General features: G+C 34.5%; 2 non-coding genes across 2 annotated transcripts; both read right to left on the reverse strand.

The window, feature by feature from the left end:
- Positions 1-9031: 9031 nt before the first annotated feature.
- Positions 9032-9105, reverse strand: TRNAN-AUU (transfer RNA asparagine (anticodon AUU)). Its single transcript has one exon. It is a non-coding gene; the product is annotated as a tRNA-Asn (tRNA).
- A 6933-nt stretch (positions 9106-16038) lies between these two features.
- TRNAN-AUU (transfer RNA asparagine (anticodon AUU)) lies at positions 16039-16112 on the reverse strand. Its single transcript has one exon. It is a non-coding gene; the product is annotated as a tRNA-Asn (tRNA).
- Between the last annotated feature and the right edge of the window lie 3135 nt (positions 16113-19247).

Consider the following 19247-nt stretch of genomic DNA (forward strand, 5'->3'; position numbering starts at 1 on the left):
TTTGTTAATTAAAGTAATCCAAAACTGGGATTGATATTTTGTCTCTTTTATTTTTACTTAAAGTACAATAACTTTTACCATTTTAATTTGTTTTAATAGTATATTGACAGTATTGTTTTCTTTCAAAAATCCACTTCATTTTCTTTACCCTATTATTAAAATGGTAATTGACAAAAACAAACTACATTGTCACCAGAAGAGCAATACAAAATGTACAAGTGATATATTAAAATCATCTTTCCAGCTTGAATTTCAATGTTGCATTGGGTCAACAATTTTGTGAGAAACATCTTCACCCTTAAATAAAGATTTTCTTAATTCCTTACCTGTGTGCTAATTAGATATCACCTTGTTTTCACATTAAACAGACTTCCACATGACCACATGAGAAAGCAGCAAGGATGCAGTGGCGTTAATGTTTCCTGGTGTCAACTTGTATTATTTCAGTACACATTGAAATGAGGATGCATCTTGCTGCCTTTCCAATGAAGCAAGTTTAATTTAGTAATAGGTGAAAAACCATCCTTACAAAGGTGTTAATCAGAGACTTGGCTTTGTGGACACTTTTCAGAGAACAAATTTGTTAGCATAAAAATAAAGCCAGAAAATGAAGAGCTGTTTAATCACTCAATTGGATTTTTTTGCCAGCATATTTCTTTTTCTCTGCAACCCACTGCTAAATTGTGCTTCCTAGCTGTTTTTTTATAAAATCACTGAATCAAATCTAACTCTGATTACATCAAAGAAGGCCATGTACCCTACACCATAACAGGGGGTATGAAATTTGACTTGTCTACTTAAAGATCACCAAAATCTGATAACAAGGTCAATTACATCCCTGGGTGGGATTGAACCACCAACCTTTTGGTTAATAGCCGTACACACTAACTGATTGCGCCACAGAGACACTTTGCAAAAGTACATACTGACAAATGCTAATAAGCATTCATCTAAAACGTTTCCTAGAAAAACTTAAAAAAATCAATAATCTGGAGAGTTTTTGTAAGATGTTTCTTCTATCAACCAACGAAGAAACACATTGGTACTTTCCCATGATGAGTGAGTGCTTCAGGATCTCTTGCACTTACATGTGCAGCAGAGTACAGCAATGGAAGCATGCTGGGCCCATAACCCAGAGGTAGGCAGATTGAAACTATCCTCTGCTATATGCATTTTTTTGTTTGTTAATTAAAGTAATCCAAAACTGGGATTGATATTTTGGCTCTTTTATTTTTACTTAAAGTACAATAACTTTTACCATTTTAATTTGTTTTAATAGTATATTGACAGTATTGTTTTCTTTCAAAAATCCACTTAATTTTCTTTACCCTATTATTAAAATGGTAATTGACAAAAACAAACTACATTGTCACCAGAAGAGCAATACAAAATGTACAAGTGATATATTAAAATCATCTTTCCAGCTTGAATTTCAATGATGCATTGGGGCAACGATTTTGTGAGAAACATCTTCACCCTTAAATAAAGATTTTCTTAATTCCTTACCTGTGTGCTAATTAGATATCACCTTGTTTTCACATTAAACAGACTTCCACATGAGAAAGCAGCAAGGATGCAGTGGCGTTAATGTTTCCTGGTGTCAACCTGTATTATTTCAGTAGACATTGAAATGAGGATGCATCTTGCTGCCTTTCCAATGAAGCAAGTTTAATTTAGTAATAGGTGAAAAACCATCCTTACAAAGGTGTTAATCAGAGACTTGGCTTTGTGGACACTTTTCAGAGAACAAATTTGTTAGCATAAAAATAAAGCCAGAAAATAAAGAGCTGTTTAATCACTCTATTGGATTTTTCTGGCAGCATATTTTTTTTTTCTGCAACCCACTGCTAAATTGTGCTTCCTAGCTGTTTTTATAAAATCACTGAATCAAATCTAACTCTGATTACATCAGAGAAGGCCAGGTACCCTACACCATAACAGGGGGTTTGAAATTTTGACTTGTCTACTTAAAGATCACCAAAATCTGATAACAAGGTCAATTAGGTCCCTCGGTGGGATTGAACCACCAACCTTTTGGTTAATAGCCGTACATACTAACTGATTGCGCCACAGAGACACTTTGCAAAAGTCCATACTGACAAAGGCTAATAAGCATTCATCTAAAACGTTTCCTAGAAAAACTTTAAAAAGTCAATAATCTGGAGAGTTTTTGTAAGATGTTTCTTCCATCAACCAACGAAGAAACACATTGGTACTTTCCCATGATGAGTGAGTGCTTCAGGATCTCTTGAACTTACATGTGCAGCAGAGTACTGCAATGGAAGCATGCTGGGCCCATAACCCAGAGGTAGGCAGATTGAAACTATCCTCTGCTATATGCATTTTTTTTTTGTTAATTAAAGTAATCCAAAACTGGGATTGATATTTTGTCTCTTTTATTTTTACTTAAAGTACAATAACTTTTACCATTTTAATTTGTTTTAATAGTATATTGACAGTATTGTTTTCTTTCAAAAATCCACTTCATTTTCTTTACCCTATTATTAAAATGGTAATTGACAAAAACAAACTACATTGTCACCAGAAGAGCAATACAAAATGTACAAGTGATATATTAAAATCATCTTTCCAGCTTGAATTTCAATGATGCATTGGGTCAACAATTTTGTGAGAAACATCTTCACCCTTAAATAAAGATTTTCTTAATTCCTTACCTGTGTGCTAATTATATATCACCTTGTTTTCACATTAAACAGACTTCCACATGAGAAAGCAGCAAGGATGCAGTGGCGTTAATGTTTCCTGGTGTCAACTTGTATTATTTCAGTAGACATTGAAATGAGGATGCATCTTGCTGCCTTTCCAATGAAGCAAGTTTAATTTAGTAATAGGTGAAAAACCATCCTTACAAAGGTGTTAATCAGAGACTTGGCTTTGTGGACACTTTTCAGAGAACAAATTTGTTAGCATAAAAATAAAGCCAGAAAATAAAGAGCTGTTTAATCACTCAATTGGATTTTTCTGCCAGCATATTTTTTTTCTCTGCAACCCACTGCTAAATTGTGCTTCCTAGCTGTTTTTATAAAATCACTGAATCAAATCTAACTCTGATTACATCAGAGAAGGCCAGGTACCCTACACCATAACAGGGGGTTTGAAATTTTGACTTGTCTACTTAAAGATCACCAAAATCTGATAACAAGGTCAATTAGGTCCCTGGGTGGGATTGAACCACCAACCTTTTGGTTAATAGCCGTACATACTAACTGATTGCGCCACAGAGACACTTTGCAAAAAGTACATACTGACAAATGCTAATAAGCATTCATCTAAAACGTTTCCTAGAAAAACTTAAAAAAGTCAATAATCTGGAGAGTTTTTGTAAGATGTTTCTTCTATCAACCAACGAAGGAACACATTGGTACTTTCCCATGATGAGTGAGTGCTTCAGGATCTCTTGCACTTACATGTGCAGCAGAGTACAGCAATGGAAGCATGCTGGGCCCATAACCAAGAGGTAGGCAGATTAAAACTATCCTCTGCTATATGCATTTTTTTTTTGTTAATTAAAGTAATCCAAAACTGGGATTGATATTTTGGCTCTTTTATTTTTACTTAAAGTACAATAACTTTTACCATTTTAATTTGTTTTAATAGTATATTGACAGTATTGTTTTCTTTCAAAAATCCACTTCATTTTCTTTACCCTATTATTAAAATGGTAATTGACAAAAACAAACTACATTGTCACCAGAAGAGCAATACAAAATGTACAAGTGATATATTAAAATCATCTTTCCAGCTTGAATTTCAATGATGCATTGGGTCAACAATTTTGTGAGAAACATCTTCACCCTTAAATAAAGATTTTCTTAATTCCTTACCTGTGTGCTAATTAGATATCACCTTGTTTTCACATTAAACAGACTTCCACATGAGAAAGCAGCAAGGATGCAGTGGCGTTAATGTTTCCTGGTGTCAACCTGTATTATTTCAGTAGACATTGAAATGAGGATACATCTTGCTGCCTTTCCAATGAAGCAAGTTTAATTTAGTAATAGGTGAAAAACCATCCCTACAAAGGTGTTAATCAGAGACTTGGCTTTGTGGACACTTTTCAGAGAACAAATTTGTTAGCATAAAAATAAAGCCAGAAAATGAAGAGCTGTTTAATCACGCAATTTGATTTTTTTGCCAGCATATTTCTTTTTCTCTGCAACCCAATGCTAAATTGTGCTTCCTAGATGTTTTTATAAAATCACTGAATCAAATCTAACTCTGATTACATCAGAGAAGGCCAGGTACCCTACACCATAACAGGGGGTATGAAATTTGACTTGTCTACTTAAAGATCACCAAAATCTGATAACAAGGTCTATTAGGTCCCTGGGTGGGATTGAACCACCAACCTTTTGGTTAATAGCCGTACATACTAACTGATTGCACCACAGAGACACTTTGCAAAAGTCCATACTGACAAAGGCTAATAAGCATTCATCTAAAACGTTTCCTAGAAAAACTTTAAAAAGTCAATAATCTGGAGAGTTTTTGTAAGATGTTTCTTCCATCAACCAACGAAGAAACACATTGGTACTTTCCCATGATGAGTGAGTGCTTCAGGATCTCTTGAACTTACATGTGCAGCAGAGTACTGCAATGGAAGCATGCTGGGCTCATAACCGAGAGGTAGGCAGATTGAAACTATCCTCTGCTATATGCATTTTTTTTTTGTTAATTAAAGTAATCCAAAACTGGGATTGATATTTTGTCTCTTTTATTTTTACTTAAAGTACAATAACTTTTACCATTTTAATTTGTTTTAATAGTATATTGACAGTATTGTTTTCTTTCAAAAATCCACTTCATTTTCTTTACCCTATTATTAAAATGGTAATTGACAAAAACAAACTACATTGTCACCAGAAGAGCAATACAAAATGTACAAGTGATATATTAAAATCATCTTTCCAGCTTGAATTTCAATGTTGCATTGGGTCAACAATTTTGTGAGAAACATCTTCACCCTTAAATAAAGATTTTCTTAATTCCTTACCTGTGTGCTAATTAGATATCACCTTGTTTTCACATTAAACAGACTTCCACATGACCACATGAGAAAGCAGCAAGGATGCAGTGGCGTTAATGTTTCCTGGTGTCAACTTGTATTATTTCAGTAGACATTGAAATGAGGATGCATCTTGCTGCCTTTCCAATGAAGCAAGTTTAATTTAGTAATAGGTGAAAAACCATCCTTACAAAGGTGTTAATCAGAGACTTGGCTTTGTGGACACTTTTCAGAGAACAAATTTGTTAGCATAAAAATAAAGCCAGAAAATGAAGAGCTGTTTAATCACTCAATTGGATTTTTTTGCCAGCATATTTCTTTTTCTCTGCAACCCACTGCTAAATTGTGCTTCCTAGCTGTTTTTTTATAAAATCACTGAATCAAATCTAACTCTGATTACATCAAAGAAGGCCATGTACCCTACACCATAACAGGGGGTATGAAATTTGACTTGTCTACTTAAAGATCACCAAAATCTGATAACAAGGTCAATTACATCCCTGGGTGGGATTGAACCACCAACCTTTTGGTTAATAGCCGTACACACTAACTGATTGCGCCACAGAGACACTTTGCAAAAGTACATACTGACAAATGCTAATAAGCATTCATCTAAAACGTTTCCTAGAAAAACTTAAAAAAATCAATAATCTGGAGAGTTTTTGTAAGATGTTTCTTCTATCAACCAACGAAGAAACACATTGGTACTTTCCCATGATGAGTGAGTGCTTCAGGATCTCTTGCACTTACATGTGCAGCAGAGTACAGCAATGGAAGCATGCTGGGCCCATAACCCAGAGGTAGGCAGATTGAAACTATCCTCTGCTATATGCATTTTTTTGTTTGTTAATTAAAGTAATCCAAAACTGGGATTGATATTTTGGCTCTTTTATTTTTACTTAAAGTACAATAACTTTTACCATTTTAATTTGTTTTAATAGTATATTGACAGTATTGTTTTCTTTCAAAAATCCACTTAATTTTCTTTACCCTATTATTAAAATGGTAATTGACAAAAACAAACTACATTGTCACCAGAAGAGCAATACAAAATGTACAAGTGATATATTAAAATCATCTTTCCAGCTTGAATTTCAATGATGCATTGGGGCAACGATTTTGTGAGAAACATCTTCACCCTTAAATAAAGATTTTCTTAATTCCTTACCTGTGTGCTAATTAGATATCACCTTGTTTTCACATTAAACAGACTTCCACATGAGAAAGCAGCAAGGATGCAGTGGCGTTAATGTTTCCTGGTGTCAACCTGTATTATTTCAGTAGACATTGAAATGAGGATGCATCTTGCTGCCTTTCCAATGAAGCAAGTTTAATTTAGTAATAGGTGAAAAACCATCCTTACAAAGGTGTTAATCAGAGACTTGGCTTTGTGGACACTTTTCAGAGAACAAATTTGTTAGCATAAAAATAAAGCCAGAAAATAAAGAGCTGTTTAATCACTCTATTGGATTTTTCTGGCAGCATATTTTTTTTTTCTGCAACCCACTGCTAAATTGTGCTTCCTAGCTGTTTTTATAAAATCACTGAATCAAATCTAACTCTGATTACATCAGAGAAGGCCAGGTACCCTACACCATAACAGGGGGTTTGAAATTTTGACTTGTCTACTTAAAGATCACCAAAATCTGATAACAAGGTCAATTAGGTCCCTCGGTGGGATTGAACCACCAACCTTTTGGTTAATAGCCGTACATACTAACTGATTGCGCCACAGAGACACTTTGCAAAAGTCCATACTGACAAAGGCTAATAAGCATTCATCTAAAACGTTTCCTAGAAAAACTTTAAAAAGTCAATAATCTGGAGAGTTTTTGTAAGATGTTTCTTCCATCAACCAACGAAGAAACACATTGGTACTTTCCCATGATGAGTGAGTGCTTCAGGATCTCTTGAACTTACATGTGCAGCAGAGTACTGCAATGGAAGCATGCTGGGCCCATAACCCAGAGGTAGGCAGATTGAAACTATCCTCTGCTATATGCATTTTTTTTTTGTTAATTAAAGTAATCCAAAACTGGGATTGATATTTTGTCTCTTTTATTTTTACTTAAAGTACAATAACTTTTACCATTTTAATTTGTTTTAATAGTATATTGACAGTATTGTTTTCTTTCAAAAATCCACTTCATTTTCTTTACCCTATTATTAAAATGGTAATTGACAAAAACAAACTACATTGTCACCAGAAGAGCAATACAAAATGTACAAGTGATATATTAAAATCATCTTTCCAGCTTGAATTTCAATGATGCATTGGGTCAACAATTTTGTGAGAAACATCTTCACCCTTAAATAAAGATTTTCTTAATTCCTTACCTGTGTGCTAATTATATATCACCTTGTTTTCACATTAAACAGACTTCCACATGAGAAAGCAGCAAGGATGCAGTGGCGTTAATGTTTCCTGGTGTCAACTTGTATTATTTCAGTAGACATTGAAATGAGGATGCATCTTGCTGCCTTTCCAATGAAGCAAGTTTAATTTAGTAATAGGTGAAAAACCATCCTTACAAAGGTGTTAATCAGAGACTTGGCTTTGTGGACACTTTTCAGAGAACAAATTTGTTAGCATAAAAATAAAGCCAGAAAATAAAGAGCTGTTTAATCACTCAATTGGATTTTTCTGCCAGCATATTTTTTTTCTCTGCAACCCACTGCTAAATTGTGCTTCCTAGCTGTTTTTATAAAATCACTGAATCAAATCTAACTCTGATTACATCAGAGAAGGCCAGGTACCCTACACCATAACAGGGGGTTTGAAATTTTGACTTGTCTACTTAAAGATCACCAAAATCTGATAACAAGGTCAATTAGGTCCCTGGGTGGGATTGAACCACCAACCTTTTGGTTAATAGCCGTACATACTAACTGATTGCGCCACAGAGACACTTTGCAAAAAGTACATACTGACAAATGCTAATAAGCATTCATCTAAAACGTTTCCTAGAAAAACTTAAAAAAGTCAATAATCTGGAGAGTTTTTGTAAGATGTTTCTTCTATCAACCAACGAAGGAACACATTGGTACTTTCCCATGATGAGTGAGTGCTTCAGGATCTCTTGCACTTACATGTGCAGCAGAGTACAGCAATGGAAGCATGCTGGGCCCATAACCCAGAGGTAGGCAGATTAAAACTATCCTCTGCTATATGCATTTTTTTTTTGTTAATTAAAGTAATCCAAAACTGGGATTGATATTTTGGCTCTTTTATTTTTACTTAAAGTACAATAACTTTTACCATTTTAATTTGTTTTAATAGTATATTGACAGTATTGTTTTCTTTCAAAAATCCACTTCATTTTCTTTACCCTATTATTAAAATGGTAATTGACAAAAACAAACTACATTGTCACCAGAAGAGCAATACAAAATGTACAAGTGATATATTAAAATCATCTTTCCAGCTTGAATTTCAATGATGCATTGGGGCAACGATTTTGTGAGAAACATCTTCACCCTTAAATAAAGATTTTCTTAATTCCTTACCTGTGTGCTAATTAGATATCACCTTGTTTTCACATTAAACAGACTTCCACATGAGAAAGCAGCAAGGATGCAGTGGCGTTAATGTTTCCTGGTGTCAACCTGTATTATTTCAGTAGACATTGAAATGAGGATGCATCTTGCTGCCTTTCCAATGAAGCAAGTTTAATTTAGTAATAGGTGAAAAACCATCCTTACAAAGGTGTTAATCAGAGACTTGGCTTTGTGGACACTTTTCAGAGAACAAATTTGTTAGCATAAAAATAAAGCCAGAAAATGAAGAGCTGTTTAATCACTCGATTGGATTTTTCTGCCAGCATATTTTTTTTCTCTGCAACCCACTGCTAAATTGTGCTTCCTAGCTGTTTTTTATAAAATCACTGAATCAAATCTAACTCTGATTACATCAGAGAAGGCCATGTACCCTACACCATAAGAGGAGGTTTGAAATTTTGACTTGTCTACTTAAATATCACCAAAATCTGATCACAAGGTTAATTACGTCCCTGGGTGGGATTGAACCACCAACCTTTTGGTTAATAGCCAAACACACTAACCGATTGCGCCACAGAGACACTTTGCAAAAGTCCATACTGACAAAGGCTAATAAGCATTCATCTAAAACGTTTCCTAGAAAAACTTTAAAAAGTCAATAATCTGGAGAGTTTTTGTAAGATGTTTCTTCCATCAACCAACGAAGAAACACATTGGTACTTTCCCATGATGAGTGAGTGCTTCAGGATCTCTTGCACTTACATGTGCAGCAGAGTACTGCAATGGAAGCATGCTGGGCCCATAACCCAGAGGTAGGCAGATTGAAACTATCCTCTGCTATATGCATTTTTTTTGTTAATTAAAGTAATCCAAAACTGGGATTGATATTTTGTCTCTTTTATTTTTACTTAAAGTACAATAACTTTTACCATTTTAATTTGTTTTAATAGTATATTGACAGTATTGTTTTCTTTCAAAAATCCACTTCATTTTCTTTACCCTATTATTAAAATGGTAATTGACAAAAACAAACTACATTGTCACCAGAAGAGCAATACAAAATGTACAAGTGATATATTAAAATCATCTTTCCAGCTTGAATTTCAATGATGCATTGGGTCAACAATTTTGTGAGAAACATCTTCACCCTTAAATAAAGATTTTCTTAATTCCTTACCTGTGTGCTAATTAGATATCACCTTGTTTTCACATTAAACAGACTTCCACATGAGAAAGCAGCAAGGATGCAGTGGCGTTAATGTTTCCTGGTGTCAACCTGTATTATTTCAGTAGACATTGAAATGAGGATACATCTTGCTGCCTTTCCAATGAAGCAAGTTTAATTTAGTAATAGGTGAAAAACCATCCCTACAAAGGTGTTAATCAGAGACTTGGCTTTGTGGACACTTTTCAGAGAACAAATTTGTTAGCATAAAAATAAAGCCAGAAAATGAAGAGCTGTTTAATCACGCAATTTGATTTTTTTGCCAGCATATTTCTTTTTCTCTGCAACCCACTGCTAAATTGTGCTTCCTAGATGTTTTTATAAAATCACTGAATCAAATCTAACTCTGATTACATCAGAGAAGGCCAGGTACCCTACACCATAACAGGGGGTATGAAATTTGACTTGTCTACTTAAAGATCACCAAAATCTGATAACAAGGTCAATTACGTCCCTGGGTGGGATTGAACCACCAACCTTTTGGTTAATAGTCGTACACACTAACTGATTGCGCCACAGAGACACTTTGCAAAAGTACATACTGACAAATGCTAATAAGCATTCATCTAAAACGTTTCCTAGAAAAACTTAAAAAAATCAATAATCTGGAGAGTTTTTGTAAGATGTTTCTTCTATCAACCAACGAAGAAACACATTGGTACTTTCCCATGATGAGTGAGTGCTTCAGGATCTCTTGCACTTACATGTGCAGCAGAGTACAGCAATGGAAGCATGCTGGGCCCATAACCCAGAGGTAGGCAGATTGAAACTATCCTCTGCTATATGCATTTTTTTGTTTGTTAATTAAAGTAATCCAAAACTGGGATTGATATTTTGGCTCTTTTATTTTTACTTAAAGTACAATAACTTTTACCATTTTAATTTGTTTTAATAGTATATTGACAGTATTGTTTTCTTTCAAAAATCCACTTCATTTTCTTTACCCTATTATTAAAATGGTAATTGACAAAAACAAACTACATTGTCACCAGAAGAGCAAAACAAAATGTACAAGTGATATATTAAAATCATCTTTCCAGCTTGAATTTCAATGTTGCATTGGGTCATCAATTTTGTGAGAAACATCTTCACCCTTAAATAAAGATTTTCTTAATTCCTTACCTGTGTGCTAATTAGATATCACCTTGTTTTCACATTAAACAGACTTCCACATGAGAAAGCAGCAAGGATGCAGTGGCGTTAATGTTTCCTGGTGTCAACCTGTATTATTTCAGTAGACATTGAAATGAGGATACATCTTGCTGCCTTTCCAATGAAGCAAGTTTAATTTAGTAATAGGTGAAAAACCATCCCTACAAAGGTGTTAATCAGAGACTTGGCTTTGTGGACACTTTTCAGAGAACAAATTTGTTAGCATTAAAATAAAGCCAGAAAATGAAGAGCTGTTTAATCACGCAATTTGGTTTTTTTGCCAGCATATTTCTTTTTCTCTGCAACCCACTGCTAAATTGTGCTTCCTAGATGTTTTTATAAAATCACTGAATCAAATCTAACTCTGATTACATCAGAGAAGGCCAGGTACCCTACACCATAACAGGGGGTATGAAATTTGACTTGTCTACTTAAAGATCACCAAAATCTGATAACAAGGTCAATTACGTCCCTGGGTGGGATTGAACCACCAACCTTTTGGTCAATAGCCGTACACACTAACTGATTGCGCCACAGAGACACTTTGCAAAAAGTACATACTGACAAATGCTAATAAGCATTCATCTAAAACGTTTCCTAGAAAAACTTAAAAAAGTCAATAATCTGGAGAGTTTTTGTAAGATGTTTCTTCTATCAACCAACGAAGAAACACATTGGTACTTTCCCATGATGAGTGAGTGCTTCAGGATCTCTTGCACTTACATGTGCAGCAGAGTACAGCAATGGAAGCATGCTGGGCCCATAACCCAGAGGTAGGCAGATTGAAACTATCCTCTGCTATATGCATTTTTTTGTTTGTTAATTAAAGTAATCCAAAACTGGGATTGATATTTTGGCTCTTTTATTTTTACTTAAAGTACAATAACTTTTACCATTTTAATTTGTTTTAATAGTATATTGACAGTATTGTTTTCTTTCAAAAATCCACTTCATTTTCTTTACCCTATTATTAAAATGGTAATTGACAAAAACAAACTACATTGTCACCAGAAGAGCAAAACAAAATGTACAAGTGATATATTAAAATCATCTTTCCAGCTTGAATTTCAATGATGCATTGGGGCAACGATTTTGTGAGAAACATCTTCACCCTTAAATAAAGATTTTCTTAATTCCTTACCTGTGTGCTAATTAGATATCACCTTGTTTTCACATTTAACAGACTTCCACATGAGAAAGCAGCAAGGATGCAGTGGCGTTAATGTTTCCTGGTGTCAACCTGTATTATTTCAGTAGACATTGAAATGAGGATGCATCTTGCTGCCTTTCCAATGAAGCAAGTTTAATTTAGTAATAGGTGAAAAACCATCCTTACAAAGGTGTTAATCAGAGACTTGGCTTTGTGGACACTTTTCAGAGAACAAATTTGTTAGCATAAAAATAAAGCCAGAAAATAAAGAGCTGTTTAATCACGCAATTGGATTTTTCTGCCAGCATATTTTTTTTCTCTGCAACCCACTGCTAAATTGTGCTTCCTAGCTGTTTTTATAAAATCACTGAATCAAATCTAACTCTGATTACATCAGAGAAGGCCAGGTACCCTACACCATAACAGGGGGTTTGAAATTTTGACTTGTCTACTTAAAGATCACCAAAATCTGATAACAAGGTAAATTAGGTCCCTGGGTGGGATTGAACCACCAACCTTTTGGTTAATAGCCGTACATACTAACTGATTGCGCCACAGAGACACTTTGCAAAAGTCCATACTGACAAAGGCTAATAAGCATTCATCTAAAACGTTTCCTAGAAAAACTTTAAAAAGTCAATAATCTGGAGAGTTTTTGTAAGATGTTTCTTCCATCAACCAACGAAGAAACACATTGGTACTTTCCCATGATGAGTGAGTGCTTCAGGATCTCTTGAACTTACATGTGCAGCAGAGTACTGCAATGGAAGCATGCTGGGCTCATAACCGAGAGGTAGGCAGATTGAAACTATCCTCTGCTATATGCATTTTTTTTTTGTTAAAGTAATCCAAAACTGGGATTGATATTTTGTCTCTTTTATTTTTACTTAAAGTACAATAACGTTTACCATTTTAATTTGTTTTAATAGTATATTGACAGTATTGTTTTCTTTCAAAAATCCACTTCATTTTCTTTACCCTATTATTAAAATGGTAATTGACAAAAACAAACTACATTGTCACCAGAAGAGCAATACAAAATGTACAAGTGATATATTAAAATCATCTTTCCAGCTTGAATTTCAATGTTGCATTGGGTCAACAATTTTGTGAGAAACATCTTCACCCTTAAATAAAGATTTTCTTAATTCCTTACCTGTGTGCTAATTAGATATCACCTTGTTTTCACATTAAACAGACTTCCACATGAGAAAGCAGCAAGGATGCAGTGGCGTTAATGTTTCCTGGTGTCAACTTGTATTATTTCAGTAGACATTGAAATGAGGATGCATCTTGCTGCCTTTCCAATGAAGCAAGTTTAATTTAGTAATAGGTGAAAAACCATCCTTACAAAGGTGTTAATCAGAGACTTGGCTTTGTGGACACTTTTCAGAGAACAAATTTGTTAGCATAAAAATAAAGCCAGAAAATGAAGAGCTGTTTAATCACTCGATTGGATTTTTCTGCCAGCATATTTTTTTTCTCTGCAACCCACTGCTAAATTGTGCTTCCTAGCTGTTTTTTATAAAATCACTGAATCAAATCTAACTCTGATTACATCAGAGAAGGCCATGTACCCTACACCATAAGAGGAGGTTTGAAATTTTGACTTGTCTCCTTAAATATCACCAAAATCTGATCACAAGGTTAATTACATCCCTGGGTGGGATTGAACCACCAACCTTTTGGTCAATAGCCGTACACACTAACTGATTGCGCCACAGAGACACTTTGCAAAAAGTACATACTGACAAATGCTAATAAGCATTCATCTAAAACGTTTCCTAGAAAAACTTAAAAAAGTCAATAATCTGGAGAGTTTTTGTAAGATGTTTCTTCTATCAACCAACGAAGAAACACATTGGTACTTTCCCATGATGAGTGAGTGCTTCAGGATCTCTTGCACTTACATGTGCAGCAGAGTACTGCAATGGAAGCATGCTGGGCCCATAACCCAGAGGTAGGCAGATTGAAACTATCCTCTGCTATATGCATTTTTTTTGTTAATTAAAGTAATCCAAAACTGGGATTGATATTGTGTCTCTTTTATTTTTACTTAAAGTACAATAACTTTTACCATTTTAATTTGTTTTAATAGTATATTGACAGTATTGTTTTCTTTCAAAAATCCACTTCATTTTCTTTACCCTATTATTAAAATGGTAATTGACAAAAACAAACTACATTGTCACCAGAAGAGCAATACAAAATGTACAAGTGATATATTAAAATCATCTTTCCAGCTTGAATTTCAATGATGCATTGGGTCAACAATTTTGTGAGAAACATCTTCACCCTTAAATAAAGATTTTCTTAATTCCTTACCTGTGTGCTAATTAGATATCACCTTGTTTTCACATTAAACAGACTTCCACATGAGAAAGCAGCAAGGATGCAGTGGCGTTAATGTTTCCTGGTGTCAACCTGTATTATTTCAGTAGACATTGAAATGAGGATACATCTTGCTGCCTTTCCAATGAAGCAAGTTTAATTTAGTAATAGGTGAAAAACCATCCCTACAAAGGTGTTAATCAGAGACTTGGCTTTGTGGACACTTTTCAGAGAACAAATTTGTTAGCATAAAAATAAAGCCAGAAAATGAAGAGCTGTTTAATCACGCAATTTGATTTTTTTGCCAGCATATTTCTTTTTCTCTGCAACCCACTGCTAAATTGTGCTTCCTAGATGTTTTTATAAAATCACTGAATCAAATCTAACTCTGATTACATCAGAGAAGGCCAGGTACCCTACACCATAACAGGGGGTATGAAATTTGACTTGTCTACTTAAAGATCACCAAAATCTGATAACAAGGTCAATTAGGTCCCTGGGTGGGATTGAACCACCAACCTTTTGGTTAATAGCCGTACACGCTAACTGATTGCACCACAGAGACACTTTGCAAAAGTCCATACTGACAAAGGCTAATAAGCATTCATCTAAAACGTTTCCTAGAAAAACTTTAAAAAGTCAATAATCTGGAGAGTTTTTGTAAGATGTTTCTTCCATCAACCAACGAAGAAACACATTGGTACTTTCCCATGATGAGTGAGTGCTTCAGGATCTCTTGAACTTACATGTGCAGCAGAGTACTGCAATGGAAGCATGCTGGGCTCATAACCGAGAGGTAGGCAGATTGAAACTATCCTCTGCTATATGCATTTTTTTTTGTTAAAGTAATCCAAAACTGGGATTGATATTTTGTCTCTTTTATTTTTACTTAAAGTACAATAACGTTTACCATTTTAATTTGTTTTAATAGTATATTGACAGTATTGTTTTCTTTCAAAAATCCACTTCATTTTCTTTACCCTATTATTAAAATGGTAATTGACAAAAATAAACTACATTGTCACCAGAAGAGCAATACAAAATGTACAAGTGATATATTAAAATCATCTTTCCAGCTTGAATTTCAATGATGCATTGGGGCAACGATTTTGTGAGAAACATCTTCACCCTTAAATAAAGATTTTCTTAATTCCTTACCTGTGTGCTAATTAGATATCACCTTGTTTTCACATTAAACAGACTTCCACATGAGAAAGCAGCAAGGATGCAGTGGCGTTAATGTTTCCTGGTGTCAACTTGTATTATTTCAGTAGACATTGAAATGAGGATGCATCTTGCTGCCTTTCCAATGAAGCAAGTTTAATTTAGTAATAGGTGAAAAACCATCCTTACAAAGGTGTTAATCAGAGACTTGGCTTTGTGGACACTTTTCAGAGAACAAATTTGTTAGCATAAAAATAAAGCCAGAAAATGAAGAGCTGTTTAATCACTCGATTGGATTTTTCTGCCAGCATATTTTATTTCTCTGCAACCCACTGCTAAATTGTGCTTCCTAGCTGTTTTTTATAAAATCACTGAATCAAATCTAACTCTGATTACATCAGAGAAGGCCATGTACCCTACACCATAAGAGGAGGTTTGAAATTTTGACTTGTCTCCTTAAATATCACCAAAATCTGATCACAAGGTTAATTACATCCCTGGGTGGGATTGAACCACCAACCTTTTGGTTAATAGCCAAACACACTAACCGATTGCGCCACAGAGACACTTTGCAAAAGTCCATACTGACAAAGGCTAATAAGCATTCATCTAAAACGTTTCCTAGAAAAACTTTAAAAAGTCAATAATCTGGAGAGTTTTTGTAAGATGTTTCTTCCATCAACCAACGAAGAAACACATTGGTACTTTCCCATGATGAGTGAGTGCTTCAGGATCTCTTGCACTTACATGTGCAGCAGAGTACTGCAATGGAAGCATGCTGGGCCCATAACCCAGAGGTAGGCAGATTGAAACTATCCTCTGCTATATGCATTTTTTTTGTTAATTAAAGTAATCCAAAACTGGGATTGATATTGTGTCTCTTTTATTTTTACTTAAAGTACAATAACTTTTACCATTTTAATTTGTTTTAATAGTATATTGACAGTATTGTTTTCTTTCAAAAATCCACTTCATTTTCTTTACCCTATTATTAAAATGGTAATTGACAAAAACAAACTACATTGTCACCAGAAGAGCAATACAAAATGTACAAGTGATATATTAAAATCATCTTTCCAGCTTGAATTTCAATGATGCATTGGGTCAACAATTTTGTGAGAAACATCTTCACCCTTAAATAAAGATTTTCTTAATTCCTTACCTGTGTGCTAATTAGATATCACCTTGTTTTCACATTAAACAGACTTCCACATGAGAAAGCAGCAAGGATGCAGTGGCGTTAATGTTTCCTGGTGTCAACCTGTATTATTTCAGTAGACATTGAAATGAGGATACATCTTGCTGCCTTTCCAATGAAGCAAGTTTAATTTAGTAATAGGTGAAAAACCATCCCTACAAAGGTGTTAATCAGAGACTTGGCTTTGTGGACACTTTTCAGAGAACAAATTTGTTAGCATAAAAATAAAGCCAGAAAATGAAGAGCTGTTTAATCACGCAATTTGATTTTTTTGCCAGCATATTTCTTTTTCTCTGCAACCCACTGCTAAATTGTGCTTCCTAGATGTTTTTATAAAATCACTGAATCAAATCTAACTCTGATTACATCAGAGAAGGCCAGGTACCCTACACCATAACAGGGGGTATGAAATTTGACTTGTCTACTTAAAGATCACCAAAATCTGATAACAAGGTCAATTACGTCCCTGGGTGGGATTGAACCACCAACCTTTTGGTTAATAGCCGTACACGCTAACTGATTGCGCCACAGAGACACTTTGCAAAAGTACATACTGACAAATGCTAATAAGCATTCATCTAAAACGTTTCCTAGAAAAACTTAAAAAAATCAATAATCTGGAGAGTTTTTGTAAGATGTTTCTTCTATCAACCAACGAAGAAACACATTGGTACTTTCCCATGATGAGTGAGTGCTTCAGGATCTCTTGCACTTACATGTGCAGAAGAGTACAGCAATGGAAGCATGCTGGGCCCATAACCCAGAGGTAGGCAGATTGAAACTATCCTCTGCTATATGCATTTTTTTGTTTGTTAATTAAAGTAATCCAAAACTGGGATTGATATTTTGGCTCTTTTATTTTTACTTAAAGTACAATAACTTTTACCATTTTAATTTGTTTTAATAGTATATTGACAGTATTGTTTTCTTTCAAAAATCCACTTAATTTTCTTTACCCTATTATTAAAATGGTAATTGACAAAAACAAACTACATTGTCACCAGAAGAGCAATACAAAATGTACAAGTGATATATTAAAATCATCTTTCCAGCTTGAATTTCAATGATGCATTGGGGCAACGATTTTGTGAGAAACATCTTCACCCTTAAATAAAGATTTTCTTAATTCCTTACCTGTGTGCTAATTAGATATCACCTTGTTTTCACATTAAACAGACTTCCACATGAGAAAGCAGCAAGGATGCAGTGGCGTTAATGTTTCCTGGTGTCAACCTGTATTATTTCAGTAGACATTGAAATGAGGATGCATCTTGCTGCCTTTCCAATGAAGCAAGTTTAATTTAGTAATAGGTGAAAAACCATCCCTACAAAGGTGTTAATCAGAGACTTGGCTTTGTGGACACTTTTCAGAGAACAAATTTGTTAGCATAAAAATAAAGCTAGAAAATGAAGAGCTGTTTAATCACGCAATTTGGTTTTTTTGCCAGCATATTTCTTTTTCTCTGCAACCCACTGCTAAATTGTGCTTCCTAGATGTTTTTATAAAATCACTGAATCATATCTAACTCTGATTACATCAGAGAAGGCCAGGTACCCTACACCATAACAGGGGGTATGAAATTTGACTTGTCTACTTAAAGATCACCAAAATCTGATAACAATGTCAATTACGTCCCTGGGTGGGATTGAACCACCAACCTTTTGGTTAATAGCCGTACACACTAACTGATTGCGCCACAGAGACACTTTGCAAAAATTACATACTGACAAATGCTAATAAGCATTCATCTAAAACGTTTCCTAGAAAAACTTAAAAAAGTCAATAATCTGGAGAGTTTTTGTAAGATGTTTCTTCTATCAACCAACGAAGAAACACATTGGTACTTTTCCATGATGAGTGAGTGCTTCAGGATCTCTTGCACTTACATGTGCAGCAGAGTACAGCAATGGAAGCATGCTGGGCCCATAACCCAGAGGTAGGCAGATTGAAACTATCCTCTGCTATATGCATTTTTTGTTTGTTAATTAAAGTAATCCAAAACTGGGATTGATATTTTGTCTCTTTTATTTTTACTTAAAGTACAATAACTTTTACCATTTTAATTTGTTTTAATAGTATATTGACAGTATTGTTTTCTTTCAAAAATCCACTTCATTTTCTTTACCCTATTATTAAAATGGTAATTGACAAAAACAAACTACATTGTCACCAGAAGAGCAATACAAAATGTACAAGTGATATATTAAAATCATCTTTCCAGCTTGAATTTCAATGATGCATTGGGGCAACGATTTTGTGAGAAACATCTTCACCCTTAAATAAAGATTTTCTTAATTCCTTACCTGTGTGCTAATTAGATATCACCTTGTTTTCACATTAAACAGACTTCCACATGAGAAAGCAGCAAGGATGCAGTGGCGTTAATGTTTCCTGGTGTCAACCTGTATTATTTCAGTAGACATTGAAATGAGGATGCATCTTGCTGCCTTTCCAATGAAGCAAGTTTAATTTAGTAATAGGTGAAAAAACATTCTTACAAAG

This window comes from Pseudophryne corroboree, unplaced genomic scaffold (genome assembly GCF_028390025.1).
Source record: "Pseudophryne corroboree isolate aPseCor3 unplaced genomic scaffold, aPseCor3.hap2 scaffold_1291, whole genome shotgun sequence".
Taxonomy (NCBI): Eukaryota; Metazoa; Chordata; class Amphibia; order Anura; family Myobatrachidae; genus Pseudophryne; species Pseudophryne corroboree.